Here is a 23,646-nt window from a genome sequence, read left to right as displayed (position 1 = left end):
ATTGTGTCAGTGCTAAACCTCCTCAGTGGTAAATAAATCACCCCAGTCTCCATAGTTACTAACCTCAATCATGTCATGAGCTTCAGACACACAGTAAAAATAAAGATACTTGAGGCTGCATGAACATCAGACTTCATGAGCCTCTGAGGTGACTTGGACTTAGTCCTCAGGCCAGACAACTCGGTTTCCAGAGCCTGATTTTTCATGATTATTCTCTTATTCTTTTGTCTGTGTATAGCTGGTATCAAGGGAAATGGCTGATGTGTAAGAGACATTGACACCAAAGTACTTCGGTGGATAAACAGAAATAAGACTGACATAAATCTATCAACGAGTCAGGGGCAGGGCAGGAGGGCGGCTGGGCTCAATCAGTTAAGCGTCTGCCTTCGGATCAGGTCATGATCCCAAGGTCCTGGGATTGAGTCCCACATCATGCTCCCTGCTTATGGGGGAGGCTGCTCCTTCCTCTCCCTCTGCCTGCCACTCCTCCTGCTTTGGTTCCTTTTCTCTGTCTGCCAAATAAATAAATAAAATCTTTTTTATATATTTATATATATAAATATATTTATAGTTATAGACATGTATTTTGATATATTTTATATCAATCATATATATAGATATAGATATATACATATATCAATGAGTCATTTATCTGCCACCAGCCTGAATAATGTTTTTTCAAATGGAATTTTCTTTTCAGATCTTAGCTCTGGTTAGCAAACTGACAGATGAAAACATAGCAGGTTGCCAGAATTTTTATGATTACTTTCTTCCCAGTCCAATACATAACGTAACAGTTATAAAAACAAAGAAAAGTGTCCAATGTCTTTTCCATACAGGAATCCTTTCTACAATATCCCTGAAGGGCTATTATCAAATCTCCACTGGAATAATATCCATGACAAAGTTGACCACAGCCTTAGGGGAGAGCTCTCGCTGGGTGAGTGCGTGCGTGTGTGTGTTTCTGTGTGTGTGTGTGTGTGTGTATGTGTTTAGTCTTCTTTATGTTGCGTTTATTGCTTTCTGATTCACTAACGTCATTTCCTGGGTTTGCCTTCCACAAGAGCAGAATGTGCAGCCTTAAGTTTTCAGTCACTCAAGGCAAACTAAAAGAGCATTAAACACAGACCAGGAGGCCTGTGATCTAGTCCCAGCATCCCTATTGAACTGACAGGCTACTTTGAGCAAGTGAGGTTAACCTGTTAAAGCCTTAGTTCTCATTTGTAAAATGAGAACAATAGCTACCAGTCTACCTGACAAGGCCCATGGAAGAATCAAGTTAAATAATAAAAATGAAAGAGCTTTTTAAAAAAGATTTTATTTATTTATTCATGAGAGGCACATAGAGAGAGGCAGAGACACAGGCAGAGAAGTGGGCTTTTCGAAGGGAACCCGATACGGGACTTGATCCCTGGATCTGGGATCACTCCCTGAGGGGAAGGCAAACCTCAACCACTGAGCTACCCAGGCATCCCTAAAAATAGCTGGTATTATCTTGGTATTTGCTGACATGATAGTTTCTAGATTTCTTTTGCCAGTTGTCCTCGCTTCAAAGCTTCTTACTTGTCATTGTCTCTTTTAAGCTCTGTGCTCAGAAAAATCCCCCAGAAATGGTAAAACTAGCAAAAGAGAAGGGACTGATCCCTCCGCTGCCTCTGAGGCTGAACACAGCACACCCCCTCAATTACTGCTGCCTCAGGTTACGCTGGTGTTTCCAGGGGCTTCTTCCAACTGTTATTACTCTAAGTTAAGGTCACTTACCACTTCTATGTCCTTTTCAGATGAATTTCTGTCAAATCAGGATTACCTTTTCCTGAGTCCATTCAATGTTAAGGTTAACATGAATGAATAGTCTTATATTTACAGATCTTGAGTTTATCCCTATTGAACTCCATCTTATTAATATTAACTCATTATCAAGGAATAGAATGTTGTTTCATTATTCTTCAGCTACTTCAACTGACCTTTGGGCCATAAATGGGAGTTTCTGCAGCAGTGTGTGACAGGAAGACTTCAGAGAAGTCCCCAAAAGTTCAGTAAACAAAAACATTTGGAAAAAGATCTATGTACCACAGAAGGAAATCTCCTTAACCAAGGTCTCATAACTTACATTCCTGTGGTGAGAAAATATTGTTTTAATAAGATTTTATTGTTAAGATGATTGATCTAGTAAAGTATTTTTAGCATTAATAGACATTTCCGTTTCTAGAGAGTCCCAAACATAATCACAGTTCCAAAGTTTGCAAGCATCTTTCTATGTTTAGAGTATATGGATTTTTTTAATTAAAATATTTTTTCAGTCAAACAACACCTACAGATTCACATTATCCATTATGTGAACCAGAGGTGATAAGACTTTTTCTAAAGGAGAAGCCAGTTACTGAGTCTGAAAGCATGGATGGACATCAGAAATGCTGCTTTATTATTGGCCTCTCCAAAGGGGATTGGCAGTGGCCAGGCAGAGGGGACAATATGCCACTCGCCTCCAATGGGCAAGATTAGGTAGGAGTCCCTTGGTTGCAAGTGAAACAAATCCATTGCTAAGTGACTTAACCAAAAAGGTAATTTCTTAGTTTATGTGGTAATTGAAATGTCCAGAAATTCCACTCCTAGGTGTATCCCCCATGCATATATGAAGATGTCAAGGGCAGCACTGTGTATGGTACAAAGGAGCTCAAGTCAACCTAGGAGCCCCAGCCACAGTCAGGTCAATGAGTTATACACAGTAATGCTATAGGAACTTAAAAACACAACATTAGGTTAAAGGGAGGGGTGAACTTAGTGAAGTCTATAATACAATGTCATTTATTTCTATTAAAAACACACACAAGGAGATCCCTGGGTGGCTCAGTGGTTTAGCGCCTGCCTTTGGCCCAGGGAGCGATCCTGGAGTCCCAGGATCGAGTCCCGCGTTAGGCTCCCAGCATGGAGCCTGCTTCTCCCTCCTCCTGTGTCTCTGCCTCTCTCTCTCTCTCTATGTCTATCATAAATAATAAATAAATATATATTTAAAAAAATAAATAAATAAAAACACACAAAACCATCTCAATATATGTTCTTCAATATTATGTACCTTTGAAAAACATAAAAGACATTTAAGTAGGGGCATATAATGGGGGGAGAATGTAAGAGGAGATGGGGGATGAGAGAGAGAAATAATTTTTAAAATGAGAGATGGTTGGGGGCACCTAGGTGGCTTAGTCGGTTAAGTGTCTAACTTTGATCTCGGCTCAGGTGTTGATCTCAGGGTCACTAGATCAAGCCCCATGTCAAGCTCTGCACTGGGCATGGATCCTGCTTAAGATTCTCTCTCTCCCTCTCCCCCTGCATCTGCCCTCCTAAAAAATAATATTAAAATAAAATGAGAGGTGGTGACCATTGATGATATATGCCAAGAATTGAGGGGTATGATTAACTCAACTCCATGTCCCAATAGTGCAAGAATTTTTTTTTAACATTTTTCATCAAACAGTGTATCATGAATCAGGTAGTCTCCATCTCTTAGGTCACTTCTCTCTGCATTGGCTTCCTTTTCCAGTGAGTTCTCTCACATGGAGGGAAAGAAGCAGTAGATTCATGTGATGTTTACAGTTCATGGTCTCAGGAGGAGAAAGACTTCCAAAATTCCTGCCTCTCTCTAGACAAGGTCTTAACTCTAGTTGGGTCATGTAGACCTGTAGACCCATCACTGTCACCTGAAAACAGGACATTCAAATTGGTCAGCCTATTCAGGCACCTACCTTTCTTGTGGGGGTAGCAAGGTCCTTTGATTGACAGTCTGTCCTGGGTACCACCAGCCACTACAGCAAAGCATCTCTAGCACAATTCTGGGATCCAAAGAAGTCCTAGGCAGTCCAGAGATAACATTACTCTTACAAAAAGTTGTTTATTAATCGTGCTAGACTGTATAGAGTGCAAACAGAAAATTAGGTTTAGTTTCTTTTTCTCTCATTCTTATGCTTCAAACTTGCTGTCAGATCTTTTTCCTGACCCCAGACAACATCTTGAGAAAAATGTGTAACTTTTCTAGGTCCTTTTTATTTTCATAACAATCATATGTCAAGGTATCATCCAGGTTCAATCTTCCTTAATAGCCAAACTTCTCTCTTTCCTGTTGTTCAAATCTTCCTCCCTTACATTCTAGATCAGGTCCTAATGGGTTCCAGTAACCTGCAACAGGGAAGTGGAATACACTTCTTTTTCCAACCACACCCCAACCTTGTTTGTTGTTTCTCCCTGGTTGAGGGGTGGAGGAGAAAGGAGAAGTAATGAAGCAAAAAGGTCTTCATTATTTAGCTGGTGCTATTTTATTTTGTTTATTTTATTTGGTGTCCTCTGTGACTCTCCTGAGTCTCCTGGGGAACTTATATGTGTTCCTTAGAAAAAAAACTCACACACCCCCACTGAAGATCTCCAATACTTTTCTGTCCCCTCATGTAGAGAATAGATTATACTACTGACCACTAATGATTCTCCCTTAGCTCTTGCTCAGGCAGTAATTCCATACACAGACAGTATTCTTGGTCAGGGTCTTTTCAAGTTGGTTATACTTTCCATGGTGTCATTTTACTCCCTATAAAACACAATATTTACCCTGCTTACCATGGAATTGGAGCTTACTCCCACTACAACCTCCTTTCTTCTCTTTGCTATGATGGGCAGTTCCAGCCAGCTTCATGTCTAGTCAAGGAGCAGACTCCATGCTCTGTGCTCACAAACTTTGGGGACAGAGTTCTAGGCTCCCAAGACCACACAAAAATATGTACATGAATATTCATATAGCATTATTCAAAACTCCAAGAGTGGAAACAACCCAATGTCCATCAACAGATCAATATGGTATATACATACAATGGACTGTTAATCAGCCTTTAAAAAGTGACATTCTGAAACATGCTAGAGTATGGATAAACTTTGGAAACATAGTCCTAAGTAAAAGAAGCCAGACACAAAATGTCACATATTGTATGACATTTAAATGAAGTGTCCAGGACAAGCAAATTGATAGACACGAAAAGCAGACTCATAATTGCCAGGGGCCAGGAGAAGGAGAGATGGTGAGTGGCCACTAATGAGAACACGTTTTTTTGCAGTGATAAAATTGTTCTAAAATTAGGTAGTTGTAGTGGTTATACAACTCTGTAAATATGCTAAAAACCATTGGATTATATACTTTAAAGTGATAAATTTGATGGGGTATGAATTATATCTCGATAAAGTTGTTATTTTTAAAAATTCTCCCAAGAACTCCTGTTGGAGTTGGATGGGGGACAATAAAAACAGTTCAGGGCATCTCTTAGCAAGCCCTGATGTTGGTCTGGAGCCTCTCAATAGAATGTGTAAGCACTTGTGCCCTCTGTGCTCTACCCTGGAGACTCAACCTGAGGCCACAGGCAAATCCACCTAGTAATTTTACTCTGGGTCCTATTTCCAGACCCTAAGAGTAATCAAGATGCATATAGCATCCTCACCAAGTTCTACATGGGCTATTTGCTTTGCAAAATTTTTGGTAGTAGAAATCCCTGATGACACAGCTATAGAAAGTATCACTGTCTATTCAAAAACCAGGGACACTTCACTCCTTTGTGATCATAGAAATAAAGGAATGATATTCACTAAATATCATGATTGAAGATACAATATGAAGCCCTGGTGGTTTACCTGTCACAACAAGGTTGTTTATTAATGTCCTCATCTTGGGACACCTGGGTGGCTCAGCGGTTGAGCATCTGCCTTTGGCTCAGGGTATGATCCTGGAGTCTCAGGATCAAGTCCCACATCAGGCTCCCCGCAGGGAGGCTGCTTCTCCCTCTGCCTGTGTCTCTGCCTCTCTCTCTGTGTCTTTCATGAATAAACAAATAAAATCTTTAAAAAAAAAAGTCCTCATCTTGTAGCATCATGCAACTCCTTCTACTATTGATAATTACAGACATTGTTTTAGGTGGAATATGCTTTATTCATCCACAATTTTATTGAGGGTCTACCATTGCCGGGCACTCACATGACACAGGGGAATATATAGGCAGGCCCCTTGCCCGCACTGAGCTTACCTCATTTTGGATTCAGTGAAGAAGTATTCCAATGATGCTGCCAAGAAATGCTTCTGTCAGCAATTACCACCAATCAGGAGAAGATGATGTCTCTAGCAGATACCAATGACTCACATTACATGGTCAATAAAAGCATCTAAGATATTAAAAATATAAAAACACATAAGCATACAAAACAAACATCACCATTATAAAGCACTACAATTGAAATCCTTCAAGATTATTATTTATGTTACAAAAGAGATACTCTTGTGGTCACATCCTTTATTGACTGTTAGTGCCATAACACTGTAACTAACACAAGGAGAGGAAGAGAAAGGCTTCCTCTTCCCAAAATGTTACCGCAAGATTCTTGCACAACGATTAATAAATAAATCCACTGTTTTTTCAAAGGACATTTCAGTTTTGCACTTAGAGAAGTGGTTATACTTCAAGATTTCCAAAATTCTGATAGCTACATTGATGTTGAGGGAGTCTATATGCAGGGGCAGCAGGTATATGGTAAAACTTTATACCTTCCTCTCAATTTTGCTGTTAACCTAAAATTGCTCTTTTTTAAAAAAAATCATCTTTAAACAATTCTTATGGTTACCATCTTTCTATTAACCGTGATACAGTGAAACTTTGTAATTAATGTCCAGTTGGTTTTTCCCCTACAAAGACATACTTTCCAATCTTCTCCAGTCCTCTAATTCCTCCAGGTTGCGTTGAACTAGATCAAACACTGTCCCAGCCAGGACTTGCCACCTCAGATCTACCTAGTGTGAATATTAGACTTTTTCAAAAACAAATCATCTTTTCCTACATTCCAAGTCCCCTTGTACTCCCATCCAGCAAGTCCCTTCACTCTGGGACTGGTTGGCCTCAACTCTAGGTCCAAAGGAGTACCTTGATGTCTGTGTGTCTGCATGCGTGCACATATATATGTGTGTTTGTGTGTGCCTGTGTTGTGTTCATATTCCTCACTTGTCAGAGTTTGAGTTGGGGAGACAAATATGAACATATCTGTTTAAACAAACATCATCCAGACTTGGAATTGGAAGAAAGTCTATAGAGCATCAAAGTCCTTCACTTTTCAGACAAAGAAACTGAGAGGTGGAGAGATTAAGTGACTTGCTCAGAGGCACACAGTAATCAACAGTGCCAGAGCTGCAAGCAGCACTATATCCTCAGTCTCCCCCTCCAATGCACAGCTTTCTAAATGCCCTCTCTACTTTACCCTTTTCCAATCTTTCTCTGTGCCATTATTTCCTCATCTTAGGATAGGAATAATATGTTCCACCTACCTCATGGGGCTGCTGTGAGAATTAATGAGATAATGTATATGAGTGTGCTTTGAAACCCTTGCAAATGTCAAATGCTATTTAAAATGAAAATTATTTCAACCCAAGAAAATAAATGGTCACCATTTTTTAAAAATGGATAATAAAATAACTCACAAATGAGAAATACTCTGCAGATGACTTCTAGCACTTATAATTAAGTTTTCAATTAAATTTAAGTACCAAATAGAATTGAAGGGAAAATGAGATTGTCTTCTGTGTGTGGGGCTACAAGAAATCAGCAGGTGCCTAATGGAAATTAGGCAGCTACTGGGGCCTAATGAAAATTAGGTTATGTTGCTAAAAGCAGGGGATTATACTACGCCCTCTATTTCTCTTTCACTATTGTCTCGCTTTCACACCACCCTCGTCAGAAATGGAGCTTTGTGGTTATTATCTTAACTAGACTGTCTTATTCAAGAAGAAAGCAGCCATGTTCAACAGAAGTCAGTCCACGGAGAGAGAAATTCTTTGGGCTGACATTTAAACTATATTCGAGGTTTGGAAAAGTCTGAGGCAGCAAAAATAGGAATGGAGAAAACAGAGAGGAAACCCATGGCTTCCTGAAATACTGAACACGCATGTAAATACTAAGAACAAGAAATATAACAAAGAACTAAAGTAAAAACAATCAGAACTGTAATACTATGACTTCATGAATTGGTGAGTAGTGGAACAATATACGTGACTGGTATTGAGCAAGACTGGCTATTCAGGGAGATAAATAAATTGGCAAAGAAAATTTCTTAACTTGGCCATCTAGAAAGGAAAGTCCCAAGTAGCAAACTTTATACATAGCAACCCGCTCCTAAGTACATCGAGGCCAATGCACATTTATTATAGATATCTCCTAAGATACACACTCCAAAAATTCCTTTGAACCAGCAACTGTACTGTGTAAGTCACTTCATGAGCAACACAGAGAACATCTGACTCAGTCCTTTTCCCTTCCCACCTTCTTTCTATCGCTAGAGAAAACTAGGTGGGAGCAGAACAGCCCTTAAGTGAGATGAGACCAGACACTAAACACCTGCTTGAGAGGGTCAGGCCAGTGTTTGGGAGACAGGCACTAAGGAAGAACCAGCTATGTGAGCATAGTGTCAGGAGAGTAAGTTAATAGGTGAGTGGTGGATCAAGTGGGAGAAGAAACAAAGCAACAGGGAATCCTAGAACAAGTTATAGTTAGAAATCCAAGCAGCAAGAGATAGGGCAACTGGCAGCTGGAACTGTACTTGGAGAATGGAGTTCAAGGACAGACTGTCAAGGCAAAACCTCTGCTCCAGAAGAACCGAGGGCTTGACCAGAAACTAAGGCCAAGACTAAGGATGCAGGAAAATAAGACAAAGACTCAGTCACTGCAACAAAGATGCAAGGGACTGGAATTAAAATAAAAACTTAAAAAAATATATAAGGTAGAAGTTTGGTCCAAGGATCAGGGGACAAGGCTCATTTCTGGAAATAAAGCAAAAATTCAAGACAGGCTGACCTGCACTAACAGGGTTCCAATGCTCAACAGCCAAACTCTGGCCTGGCTTGTTTTTTTTGTTTTGTTTTGTTTTTGTTTTTTTTCTCTGTTCTCCTCAGTAGGAAAAGTTTCTCAAACCTGGGACAGAGCTACATGGAGACAAAATTTTTAGCTTGCTAATGGGGCTAGCCGCTCCTCTAACACCCTGTGTATTTTACTATCATTGCACTTATGTATTTAACAAACACTTATGTAGCACTTACTATATATTTTAGGCGTTCTCCTACATATTTCATTAATATTAAGTCCTACCGCAATCCTATGAGGTGGGTCCAATGATGCTTCCCATCTTACAAATGTGGAAACTAGGCATAGAAATGGTAAGAAACTTGTCCAAGTTCACACAGATAGAAGTTGGCAGAGCATGAATTTGAACCCACTCACTCAGGTTCAAAGTCAATGTTTCTTTTTTTTTTTTTTTTTCAAGATTTTCTTTATTTGACAGAGAGAGCAAGAGAGTGAGCATGAGCTGGGGGGGTGGGGAGGGTGGGGCAGAAGCAGAAGGAGGCTCACCACGGAGCAGGGAACCAACGCGGGGCCCGAGCCCAGGACCCTCAAGATCATGACCTGAGCCAAAGGCAGACACTTAACTGACCGAGCCACCCAGGTGCCCCTAAAGTCGATGTTTCTAACCATTTATCCCACCTCTCATTTTGCCACCTTTGTCACTATCTGTATGTGTGTCTCTTCCCCTCTAGAGTCTTAAATGTGGCCCCGGCACCAAGAGAGCTTCAGTTGCCTCTATCCCTGGTGCCTACTGCAATGCCTGTAGTACCTAGTGGGTCTTAATAAATGCCTGCAAGATGGCTGCATGAATGAATGAATGAATAAATGAATGAATGAGAAAACGAATATGTACTGACACAGTAAACACACAAACACCAGGAACTGCCAAGTCCTTGACAGAGGGAACAAGAAGGAACACAGGATTCAGATAACGTGATCTACATGACTGTGACAGAAGGCAGCCAGGAGCCAAGACAGGGAGTGGCCAGTGGAGCAGCGCAGGGGGAGGTTATGGTTCATAACAAAAGCTGTGGATCAGTGGCTTTAAAAAGCAGCTGAAGTCAGAGCACACTGGGGCACAGGAAATGGTTATACAATAATCTGCTACTTGTAAACGCTCCACCTCCCACTTGCTCTGTGGTATTTTAAAGGTTCTGGCCACACCTGAATGAGTCCATAGATTTGGCCAACCGCTATCATATGTAACACTGACTATTGTTCCCAGACAGCATCGTTAGTAGTCTTATAGGGTTGGCGTACAATGACTTCTGGGTAAGATTAAGCTACAATAAGCATGACTTGAATTCCTCTATCAAAAGGACAGAACAAAGTTAAAAACAGAACTGATCTGCCTCATAACATAAAGCCAGAAAACTGACTTCTGAGAGAAGTCTTCATACATGTTTGAGCATCCAACGGGCCTGTTTTGCTTTTGTGAACAGATATGGGTGCATATAGGTGTTAAGGTGGACCAGATGGTACATCCACATATTTCTCAGTCTCTTATAATTCCCTTTCCAACCAGAGCCATCAAGCTAGACAATGAGTCAGTAATCAATTGGCGTTGCCTATAATTTCAAGAAAAGGAGAAAATGAAAGTAGCTAATATTTACTGAGTGCTTAATTTAGTTCTAGCTTTTATCTTAAGTGCTCCACATATATTAACTTACTGAGGCCCTATGACAATCCTCATCTTACAGAGGTGAAGAAAGAGGTACAGTGAACTTCGACAATTTGTCCAAGGTCACATGCCAAGTAATTGGTAGAGGCCGGCCAAAAACTCAAGGCAGCTTATCTCTGGAGCCTGGGCTTAGAATCACAACTTGTACAGCTCATCCACTCTGAGTACAGCAAGTAATGGAATGACTAGAATGTAAAACTGGCTTCTTTCTAGCAGCTACACCCTTTTCACCTTTGTATACCCACCTGGAGCCCAGGGACTGTACTTATGCTCCTGATGGTGCTAAGTCACCCAGAATCCTTTCCACTAGATTTAATAGATATAAGGGACTATAGGCTGTGTCCACAGATGTACATTATAGTCTCCAGGTAAAGCCTTTCCTAACCATTGGTGGGGCAAAAACAGTTTCAAGAAATATTCAATCCAAGAAACAACAGTGAATTCTGCTCCATGCTAGGTTAGCAGAAGCTACTATTTCAAGTGACTGTGTTTTCAAGCCACTACTACTCTCTCTGGACTCCCCAACACGATTTCTTCAGACCAAACTTACTCAAATCAGAAGATGCCTCTACATAACTAGGAAGCCTTTGGCATTAAATTTCCACCTTGGCAAGAAACCAGAGCAAGAAGGCCTTCCTCAGCCCGTGTGGACCAAGCCCATCCAAAGCAAACAGTTCCCATAACTGTTTACGGTAGAACAAGCTTCTTCCTTTAAACAGGGTGAATGTGGAAAATCACCCAGCCAGACACTGCTTGTTATTTTAGCACTTCTGAAATTCAGGGAGGAGGCCATCCCAGCTAGAGACCCAGTGTCTTTAAATGGGGAATGCACAAGTTGGGAAACATATTGAATGTCCTATTAGAATCTATAAAAATTTAATGGTTCCCTAAAAGCATGTTTTTATCATAATTACTTAATCGGAGACTGTTTATTATCTGCACATAATAACACCTCCTGGCCCAGCTTGCAAATTCTCCACTTTTTGGTGACACTACCCAAAGGAAATTCAGAATCTGTGTTCCTCTGGACTGGCAGGGACAAGACAGAAAAAGAAACTTGGTTGAGTGGCTTCCCATCATTGGCTTCCATAACTGGATTCTTCTAGCTTTCCGGTTGTAATTAAGAGCTGTTACATTATTACTAAAACACTATGAGACAATTGGTAATGTACACTAAATTTTTTTCTAAATATTTGCGGGGGACCTGGGTGGCTCAGTCAGTTAAGCATCTGCCTTCAGCTCAGGTCATGATCTCAGGGTGCTGGGATCAAGTTCGGCATCAGGCTCCCAGCTCAGGGGGAAGTTTGCTTCTCCCTCTCCCCCTGTCCCTCCTCTGGCTTGTGCTGCTCTTTCTGTCTCTCTCTCAAATAAGTAAATAAGATCTTTTAAAAAAAAAATTGTGAATATTGACAGTCCAAGTCTGAAATTTGGTGAAAGCAAGACATCTGGGTGATAGCCAGATTAGTTGACAGCTTCATTAAACATCAGATAAGCTAAATGTAAGGATTATGGCAAGCCTGTTGTCATTTATGCATATCAGTGATATGAATGATTCTAAATAGATTTAAATTTTCTGTTTTCTAGTTTCCCAAGAGTAAAACATCCCTTATGCAAGTTTAATTGAACATTCAGTTTTAAATTCTTAAATGACTAGACCAATTAATAGTACTAAATGTATTGGGAATAGCAAAACAATGTTTAATTCTTATTTATATGGAATCTATCTTAGAAATGGAATTCAGTGGAATTCAGTACACAGAGAGAAAAATCACCCACTTAAATTTCCATGTTCCTACACCATAAAAAGGCAGCGGAGGGGTGGGGAGCGGCAGGGAGCAGTGACCTTTAAGACAGGCTTAGTTACTTATGTTTAAAATAAAGTAGGATCCATGTGCCTTGCAAGGGTGAATTCATGATTACCCAAGATCCCCACAACTAATGGCCCAGAAGAAAGGCCACTGGGAGGGAAACGACCAGCGGACCCTCTGGCTTTACCCTTCTCTGTGTGCAGCTAAGGAAGAGAAGGCCCTTTGGCAGCATCTTCTGCTCTTTGCTCCGAAGTGAAAAGCTGAGAGTAAACGTCAGTGATGCTGTCAGATTGGCTAACCGGCTGGCATGTGCGGCAGCAGCTGCGTGGACCTCCAGAAAACTCTCCTTCTCCCCACAGATCAGCTTTTGTATTCCTAATCCCAGGAATCAGGGTGCCAAGCGTGGTACTACAAACTCTGCTGTATCAGCCTGGGAAATAAATAGCAACAACTCCAGGCCCCAGAGTGATCAATCTGTTTATAATTCTGAAACAGGGTGAAAAACAAATACGTAGGCCTTTGTATAGGTCTTTTAAATGAGGATTGCTTGAAATGAAAAAAAAAAATTGTTTTACTCAACTGTTGCTGCTTCTATTTTTTTTTTTTTTAAGTAAGGGAGACAATTGTGAAGAGCCTTGGGTATTTTTTTAAGTGAATTTTTAGTTTTGAGCAGAGGCAAAAAAAATAAAGGAATAACTTTATTATAATTGCTAGATTATTTACAATTAAAAACAGAATTTGGAAGCCTATGCAGTGAGTACCTAATACTCCAATGACTACTATTAGTGTTATTTTGTTTTATTAAAATACCAAATACTCTACTCAGTATCTTTTCATATTCTCATTTGCAGAGCACTGTAATGATCATTCTATTAGTCACATGATTACAAGTTTCAACGCTATATATGATTCTTTTAGACTATGTTGAATAGCGATTGCATCTATGTAGAGACTCTAGCTTCTCTCTTCAGCTAGGTTAAATCCAAGCACCACATCAAACCGAAGCCACAGATTTCAGTTTGAGTCAGTTGTATTTGTTTTTTATTTATTTATGAACCCTGCCTCCTTCAAGGCAGGATTTGAAGTTGCTCTTATGTTAGTCACACCAGTCCTTAGGGGTCTAGTGGTTGGTAGAAACCAGTATTTCTGGTTCCACTGCCCAGGGAACCTCACACATGCTGATTCACAGCAATCAGAGACCTGTGCAGACTGGCTCAGACAACCACCAATAGAACTTGCCATTCTAGTTTGCTTCATCAGCCATGAGTGGAGCCAGCCAAAGTGGTGAACTCTATAGGGCCTACATCGTTCTTATCGGTATAGAATAGGCAATCGCGACCACCAATAAATACCTCTCCCTCTACCAGTATAAAAAATACACCCAACTTCAGAGCAGTTGCTCAAAGACATTCTGTCCTAGACTCTGTCAACTGTCAACACAGTCAACATAACCACATTCCTGCCAACTCACAAATTACACATCCGCATCCTGCCATTAGTGTATTTTCTTCTAGTACAGACAGCTTTCCGAATCTAGTTTTCCCATTCACATATTTTGACTGCTCATTAGAAGCCAGAGATTTTCCAGGGAATCCCTGCTAAACGGCTGGATGCATGATCGATGCTTTGATAGCCCAGAGACCTAATGTTCCTTCTGGGCTGTGAACTTGTCACCTCTCATTTAACTCTGGACAATTCTTACATAAGAGCTTTTGGGAGGGGGGAATCTGATTACCCAAAAACTGAAGTTAATGATCCAAGGGACAATTTTCTTTCTTGAGTAAGGATAAAATCAACACACTACTGAAACGTGACCCTCCAGTCTTGGATATTTAGATTTTTTTTAAAATATAAGAGTGCTAAAATATATATATATATATATACATATAATGTGTGTGTGCTCATTAAAGGAATATGATAGAAAAGGTATTTTGATCCATTCTTTCATTTTGTCAAGATTTCATATTAAGAACTGCTCTTGACTTTTCTCTCTTCAAAGCTATTGTGAAGTCTTACTGGTATAGAATAACTGAGCACAGTTCCTGAATCATATGCTGAAATCCAGCAGTGTTTCAACTCAAAGCTCTACCTGAGGGTTCTCCTCCATCTGCAACCAGCTTTTCTTCCTGAGGCTTAGCAAGGTTTCTGATGGAAGGAAAAGTTGACAGTAGCAGCCCACTCCTCATATCATCCAGCAATTCCACTGTTGGCTTTCCCTTTCATTTTCCAGTTTTTTGGCAGGGTGTCCTCTCAAAAGGATATTCTGTCCTGGTGTGCCTAGGTCAATTAGTTAAGCCTCAGACTCTCAGTTTCAACTCAGGTCATGAGATGGAGCCCCATATGGGGGGGGGGCGGGTCTGAGCTCAGTGGGATTCTCTCTGCTTGGGATTCTCTCTCTCCCTCTCCTTTTGTCCCTCCCCACCACTCTCTAAACACAAATAAATAAATCTTTTAAAAAAAGAAAGAAAATTCTGTCCTTCACCAAAGCAACTCTATGCCCCAGACCTGACCTAACACTTGGCATGTAGTGAGGTCAGTAAATGTTAAATGAATGAATGGATTCATGAGTGAATGATTTTCTTTTTCTATAACTTTACCCCTTTTATCTCAGACCTCTCCCCACACCCCTTATTTAACTCTAAATACCTTTAACTATGATCCATTAACCATAATGGCTTTTATAGAAGAATTATCCAATTGAAAAAGAGAAAGGCTCTTCAGGAATGAGATAGAGTCAAATCACCTCATTCTATTCCCTTACAGTGTCAGGTCATTCCACTTTCAGTATGAATTTCAAAAGATAAAAATAATTACCTAATTTTATTTCAATGTTTCCATTGTTAATTCTTTTACATAGAGTATTAATGTTGGATGTTTTACTCTCACAGATGTCAGGGATTATATCTAATTACCCAGTCTTTATGAATACATAATAATAATATAGAAATACTGTCTATCTACATACCTTCAAATTAACCAAAGAAGAAAAATAGCCTTTAAAAAAAGGAGTTGGAGTTTACAGTAGTGCTGGAAAAAGTCACTAAATAAATCATATATTCCCCTCCCCCTTTCATTTCCATCCCAAAGAGCTAGGTTTATCCCCATAGAACTGGTTTGAGGTCAGATGGGAGCCATATGCAAATAGGGTTTGAGAAGTGAAAGGTAATATAGAAATAAAAGATACTATTGTTGTTATCTTGTTGTTTCCATAATCAGCAGCTGTTTAACCCTACTGAAGAAGGCAAAAGGAATGTTTACAGTGTAATTTTGTAACCATAGTCCCGTTTCTTAGTCTGCAACCACTTAAGACACCATTAAAGAAAAAAGCCTGGGATCCAAAGAGAAGCACAGAAGTCAGGAGGAGAAATCAGCACTCCAAGACAGAGAAAATCAATGACTAAAATAGCTTCACATGCTAAGCCCTTTGAAGTGGCATCTTCTCTGCTATTTTCCATCACCTCTAGACATCTCCTCTTCGATGCACAGCTATCTATATGTAATCTTCATTCATAGTATGAGCACATGTGATTAATATGGAAGACAAGCCACTCAAGCATCTTAACAAAGGGTTTACATTAGCATGTGTGAGAAAGACTCAGATAACCTCACCAAATGTGATTTTTTTAATGTTTAATCTACTGTGAAATAATTTCCTCTAGCTATTGCATTATTTCCCTAACATTAAGGGCAGAGGAGTTGTGCTAACATGAAAATGTGTGATCTTTGTGTAATTTGTTTTGTATACTTCCGCATACTGTTAATAATTAATCTGGCTTCTGCCCCTGCCATTCCACTGAAACTTCTCTCTTAAAAGGCATCCATCACCTTGTAATCACTAAACACCATTTGGGTCTGCATCCTCCTAGAGCCCTCAACTATAATCCTGAGTGTTGCTCCACCTGTTCCCAAAACCCTCTCTTAAATTTCAACAGGCTTCATTCTCCGGGCTCTCCCATGGCTCAGACCATTCCCTCAGAATCCTAGTGCCACTCCCTCCTTTTTTTCCTGTCCTTTAAAAATGGTTTTTCTCTAAAAGTTTCCAGTGCTCTCTTTCACTCCCTATGGGGATTTTTTGGTGATCTTATCTCCTCCGCAACTTCACTTTTATACCTGCATGTCCATACACATTCTCAAATTCTCTCTAGACAGGCTTCCAATTACCTCCAGTATATCCCTGTTTCACTGCTTTCTCAAACTCAACACATCCACAGGCAAACCTACTTTTCTTCCTCACTTCCATATTTCCATGAATGGGGCCGTCATCTTCCTAGACACCCAGATTCTTGGAGCTTCACACCTATTGCCTCCATTTAACTTTTCCTGTACGTTCTTCTGCTCCAAGCTACCATGGCATATTGACTATAAGCTCAGTTATGGGATTTAACATATTCTCCCTTGTAATTTAGTTAACTGTACATTTATCTTATGTTCCCTCTTAGATATAATCCCCTGAGAAAGGATGTGCCTTTCTCAACTTTGTATACCTGTAGAGTCTAGCAGTCTGGCACATAGTAGATATATTTCATTGAGAAAAGCAAAATTGAGTATTCATTGATACATTTTATCTACATTTTCCACTGTTCTTTGTTATCTCTAGTCAACAACACTGAACTAAAATATACTTAGTTTAGGTACTCTGAGGAAAAGTAACCAAAACAAAAAAAAACAAACATTCTAAGTGATACACTAAAATACAGAGTTCTTCATGTGCTGAATTTATTGTGTGCACAGCCCACATTTTCAGTCATTGGTTCCAAATGAAAAAAAAAATGTATTTGGAAGGAACCCTGGAATGTGGGGAACCAAATCCACATGTCATTTAAAAGCTATTCCCTTGGTTTGCTTCCTCAGTAGTGGAATCCCTTCTCCAGTTCCCTATAATTTGTTTGTTCTATTATTACTCCCACACTTGGTTATGAGAGCTCTGTATTGCTAAAAGCTATACTCAAAACACTGCAACCTTAATTCAGTGAAAGCACGAACCTCTGAAAGTGACTCAGCATTGTAATGATGCCCACATTCCTACTTTTGCTGATCACTTACTGACTCCTGGTGTGGTGTTAACTGAGCCCAGATGACAAGTTTTAGGTTTAGGGGTTGGTTTTTGTTTTGTTTGAAAATAGAATAAGCAGCATAATGGAAGGTAACATGGTCAAGCTGTCTGATATCCAGACCTGCATTCCAATACCAGATACATTGGCTTTATATCCACTAATAAGAAGAGAGCAGATGTTGGGTTTATTGTAGCCTGGGGAACTAAAAAGAAGCTTGCACCAACCCGCACTCTGATGCAAACAGAGGTTTAAGAAAATTTGAACAAATCATTCCTCCTCTTACTTAAAGGGCTATAAACAGCTAAATGAATAGAGTACTCCCTCTGCCCTAAGGATTTTTCCAGATTCATCATTTTATAGAAAAAAAAATAGGCAATTCATGCCTGAACCTGCATTTTCAGTGTGCTTCGTTAAGCTCAACAGTTAATTTTTTTTTATGTCCAGCTAGTGGACAGTATAAAGCTAATACATTTATACCAATGCCATTCATGTGTGAAAAGTTTAATTGACTGGTCAATCAGGAATGTTACAACCATAGAATTAAAGATACATTTATAATTCTTATTTGGTTCACATCTAATATGGTTGACAACATCTCAAGCTAATGTTTGAATATTAGCTTATTGTTGAACAGTAGGTGAAAGAGATCTTTACCTGAAACAGTATTGCCAGATTGTTTTTAATGAAGCAAAATTCAAATGGTATCACTTATCTGTTTACTCCTCCCCACTCCCTACAATCTAAATTTCATCTACTTCTACCTATTTCCAGCTCCACCTTCACATTCCCACATTTCAGCCAGCTAAACAACTCATTCATTCCCCTACCATTTTGTGGATTGTTGCTTCTACATATTTAATGTGTTATTCTCTGGTTTCATTCTCAAATCTCAGATCAAATCTTTCTGCCTCCATAGAACATTCCTTGACTCTCCTTCCAACCATATATTTCACTTTACCTGTACTTCTCAAATAATTATCATCACTTTCTACTTTGTATTTTTTTAATTATTTCTATCTAACTTGATTTCCTCTCTTAACATGTGTAAACTCCCTCAGGGAAAAATCCACAGAGAATATACTATACTTTTTTGCATGTAGAAATCCATTAGTATACCTTGGAATAAAAATATAAATGTTTCAAAAAAAAACAATCAAACAAATGTTTCCCAAGGCATAAATGATAATGGAAAACTGTCAGTCGCTTGTACTTTGTAGGACAACAATCTGTGAGTCCCCTTCTGGGTTCATAGTCATAGATATGATTAGCAAGGCCTCTTATGATTTTCTTTCCTCAAAATGAGACATTGCAACGTTGCTCTGTGCCAAATGTTTCCATTGTCAGTGATTGCTGTTCAGTATACAGTGGCTTCACTACACAACTTCCATAAGCTGTGTTAGAAGGAAGCATAAGGCACATGTTTTATAAGTTGCCATGTAAAAAAGAGCAAAAAACTGCCAGTAAATAGCAATTTTACTCTTTCTATTCTAAGGCAATGCCAGCAATCCTGAAGCAGCCAGTACATGGTCACTAATGTCTTGCCAAGTCTTCTTACATTATCAGCTCCATTGGTATCAAAGCCAGTTATCATCATCATCTATTGATTCAGTTGCCACAAAATGCTTGGCATCATACTAAGCACTTGAATAAAAGTGCCTTAATTGTTGAAAGCACGGCCTCTAAGTTCTTGGAATTTCCTTAAGACAGACCACATTGGCATAAAGTATCACCAGTAAGTTAGAAGACTAAATTTTATAAAAGAAATAAAAATTAGATTTTTAATGCAGTCACCTTGGAAGGCAATGTAATTCCAGGTGTTGGCATTGCCTAAAGTTGTTTTAAAACTCTTTTGAATTGTTTTTAAAGTCACATTTATCATAATCTTCTAGCACATTTTATTATATTTATTGCTTTTTGTTTTCTTTTAACTTCAAGTAGAATCATCCCACTTGATTGCCCAGACCTGACTCCAAATGACCACTGGTGGTTTGTTGTGTTTTGTTTTTTTGAAACTCACATCCATCTTCAAAAGATGCAATTTTCCACAACTGAGGACATTTCAAAGAAAATTCTACAGGCCCTGAAGTCTGTTCTAAACATATTTTAAACAATAGCAACATTATTACAGTAAATGTATAATCTTACTGGGAGGGGAAAAAAACTTAGTCTGTGTTTAGACATATTTATTATGTAGTCCCACTTAGCATGTTTCCAAAAAAAAAAAAAAACCTATAAAAGGCAAATAGAAAAATCATTAATTTCTTGCATTTATGCATATTGTCTTTTAAAGAAAGTTTCCCTATTCATAGGAATACATCCTTCTAATGAAAATTAACTTCTGTGGGAGCCAAAACATTGGATCTGAGGGCCAAAAAGACTCAACAAAACTAAATATACCACACAGCTATGTAGTTGTTGGAGAATGGTTCACAAATTTTAGTTGTTTCTCATGATAGAATACAATTTAATTTGGTCTATGTATTATAGGATCTCTCTGTTTTTCTAAATCATGCCAAAAATTTAATGAATTACAGCCTCCAGCATGGATGTTTTGCATCTCTGCAGGCACTCTCCAAAGCTGGTACTTAAGCACTGCAACCTTAGCTGCACTTGAACTTGAGGCATTAAGATGACACAATGGACTCCACAGGATACTTGAGAGAACACAGCTGAGCTATACCATTTGGTCACATTATTCTGTGTCATAAGAGGAAAAAAATTATCAAAGACTAAAGGGGGAGTAGACCTAGTTTCCCATGCTATGTAAATGTTTATTTGCAAGTATTATATGTGCTACAAATACCCATTGACTTTTCAACTGTTTAGCTGACCTAATAGTATATAGAGACCACCGAGGATGATCAAAACAATCTAAGCAATGGATATGTTAAATAAAAGTCCAGCAAATAATAATTGCAATTGGAAATGTACAGAATAATTACTATAAATATCTTTCCACAAAAAATGCCTCTAATATTTTAAAGAAAATATCTCCAATATTATAAAAGTAATGAACTACTTAATGAAGAGTTCTAAATCTAACTAGTAGTGATTATAACAGCTCCATTTACTGAGCACCTACTCTGTACACATAGACATACTTTAAGGTAGCTATTAAATGTCTTAGCATGGCAGGTGGCTCAGAGGCACACAGCTAGTAAATGAGCAAAGTCTATTCTATGTGGCTAGACCCAAAATGGTCACCCTAGAGCCTGATTTCTTTAAATCCATTTCAGTTTTTAAGAATAATTTGGAGGGGTAGTGCAGCACCTGGGTGGCTCAGTCAGTTAAGCATCTGCCTTCAGGTCAGGTCACAATCTCAGGATCCTGGGATCGAGCCTCGTGTGGGACTCACAGTTCGGCGGGGAATCTGCTTCTCCTTCTCCCTCTCCCTCTGCCTCTCTGCCCACTGGTCTCTCTCACTCTCCCCACACTCCCTCTCTCTCTCAAATAATTAAATAAAACCTTAAAAAAAGAGCAATTTGAGTGGTAATAAGAGAAAGAAGGGAAGAAAGGAAGGAAGAGAGGAAGGGAGGAAAAGAGAAAGAAACACTCCAACACAGACAGTATCCATTGCCAAGACTCTATTCATGGCTTCAGTGATTCAATCTGTGAACCTATAACCCATACACATTCTATTAGTTCTCTATTTTTACTGAGCCCAAAGGAGTACATAGTCATTTGCTAAAGTGAGAATGGGACTATAGCTGGCATAGAACAATGCTAACTGCATATACTGCAGACCCTGCCTTCTTGGAGCTTTTATTCAGTAAGAGAGTACGTCTGTTTTCTCACTAACTTTTCTCCAGCATTTGCACCGTGCCTGTCACAAATTGTGTTCAACAAATATGTGTTGTTAAAAGCATGTTCAAAGAGTATTTGGAGAGGAATATGGGCAAATTTAGGGAAGTGGCTGCCTGGAGTAATCGTAAAGCAACAAAAGCTGCCCCTACTCAAAAAACCTTCAGGGACATCCTACCATTTGGAAGTCCAATTGTGTTTATAGGTTTCTTTTTAAAAAGGTGAGCCAGGGGTACCTGGGTGGCATAGTCGGTTAAGCATCTGACTCTTGATTTCAGCTCAAGTCATGATCTCAGGTCTTGAGATCAATCCCCACATCAAGACCCACGCTCAGCATGGAGTCTGCTTAAGACTGTCTCCTACGCCCTCTGCCCCTCCCCCAACCCTGCATGCTCGCTCTCCCTCTCTCGTTAAAATAAATCTTAAAAAAAAAAAGGAAGAAAGAAAGAAAAGAAAAGGTAAGCATAGCAGCCATTTACATCTTTGTGCCAAAGTTCTTATTAGGTAAACATATTTGGGAGGGGGAGGTGAAGTCAAAGAGAAGGGAGTGGGGAGTTAGAAAGTATAATTAAGGAAAAGTAGAGAAAGATTCCTCTTGTTCCTCCAACTTCTTCCCCACTCCACTCCAACTTTTTAGTGGATAATCTTCTTGGGCAAGAGAGTCCTTTATTAAACATGACTGAAAAACATCTAATTGCATTATCAACACATCAATACTACAACATGATGCCCGAGTTTGTACATGACCTCAGATCTAACTTCTGCTACTTTTATGCACAACCACAAACGTATATTCTTGGCCTAGGTTTTCTAATTCCCTAATGCACTACTTGCTCTTTTTACCTTGGCTTTAATTGTGTAACAGCATCTATGTCTTTTTTTTTTTTTTAAGATTTTATTTCTTTATTCATGAGAGACATAGAGAGAGAGAGAGAAGCAGAGACACAGGCAGAGGGAGAAGCAGGCTCCATGCAGGGAGCCCGACGTGGGACTTGATCCCGGGTCTCCAGGATCACACCCTGGGCTGAAAGCGGCGCTAAACCGCTGAGCCACCTGGGCTGCCCAGCATCTATGTCTTAAGCTGTGTTTCTCACAAGTTATTTTTCCAAGTGTATGGAATATAGACATATAAAGTTACAGATAAACACACAACCTTGGCAAAACCATCTGCATTCTTCTAAACAGGAATTGGTGTGCCTCACGGCTTCAGCAGTGTCATGGAAAAAGTGATGACCTTACATTCATAAGTCTCCAGGTCCTAGTCCTGCTACCTACTATGTGTTTGACCTTGGGTAAGTCATAGCCTCCTTGTGCTTGATCTTTCTCATCTGTAAAATTTTATAATACATGAGGTGTATACCTCATGGAGCTATCAGGAAGATTAAGGTGATAACATATGGGAAAGTGTTTTGTAAATGATAGAGCTCTGTATAAATACAAGATACTATTATTGTTTGAAGAAGCAGAGTGTTGGAGTTAGACAAACTTGGTTTCTAATCATGGCCCTACTGTGCGAGCTGTGTGACATTAAGCAATTATGTAATCTGAATTTCAATCTTTTCATTTATAAAGTAGAGATAATAATTAAGATCTAACAGATGTGTTGGGAGGATAAAAGAGGAAAATGTTCCTGGAATACTGCCTGGAACCCAGTAGGTCCTCAGTAAATGTTATCTCCCTTTCCCTTCCCTGTTGCAGGTTCAAATGCCTTTATTTTCTTAAATCAGAATAATTCCCACCATTCTCTTGCCCAGAAATAGCCAAGATGAATCGTGATAGTATGATGAAACAACAAAGCAGCAAATCAGCAATAAGACACAAATCATGGTGTTTTCCCATCCATTAACAATCTCTCATTGCGCTGGAACCATCTACTGCAAATTTCATCAAATGCCAAATAAACAGCCAAGGAAACAGCATGAAGCAACCATGGCAAGATAAATTAACCTGGAAAGCTACCATAAAAATATAAGAAATAATCCTGAAAATATCCTTATTTGTACTCAAGAACATAATTACAAATTGCTTAGGCAAGCAGAGTGTGTTAATTAGATTCTTGAAATTTTACCAGACAAATGGTTTTGGCTTCCTAAGACCTTGTGGTGTCCTGGGCTCACAGTACACAAGCTATTGTGCAATTTATTTGGGATTGCTTCTTACCACAAATACTTTTTTAAAATGCATAATACTGCATACTCTGCTACTAAGCTCTACTGTGTGTTATTTCCTAATTAGGGATGCAGACAGGCTGTGCAGTAATGATGATTGATGTCTGATGCACGTCTTAGTGAGGCGGAAGGTGAGGCTGAGGATCAGCTGCAGCCCACAAGAGAAATGTGGTAATTGGTATTGCTCACTGCACTGCAAGTCACATCTTCCTGGAATTATAGAAGAGACAC

At 39.3% G+C, this 23,646-nt stretch overlaps 1 long non-coding RNA gene across 1 annotated transcript; it reads left to right on the top strand.

The window, feature by feature from the left end:
* The first annotated feature begins 817 nt into the window (after positions 1–817).
* LOC111094366 lies at positions 818–23,646 on the top strand. The gene is made up of 4 exons (XR_005385259.1): positions 818–940; positions 1,951–2,119; positions 22,433–22,539; positions 23,483–23,646. It is a non-coding gene; the product is annotated as an uncharacterized LOC111094366 (long non-coding RNA).

Source organism: Canis lupus, chromosome 37, assembly GCF_011100685.1.
Source record: "Canis lupus familiaris isolate Mischka breed German Shepherd chromosome 37, alternate assembly UU_Cfam_GSD_1.0, whole genome shotgun sequence".
NCBI classification, from domain to species: Eukaryota; Metazoa; Chordata; class Mammalia; order Carnivora; family Canidae; genus Canis; species Canis lupus.
The sequence above is the reverse complement of the archived record's forward strand: the minus strand, read 5'-3'. Positions and strand labels throughout refer to the sequence as shown.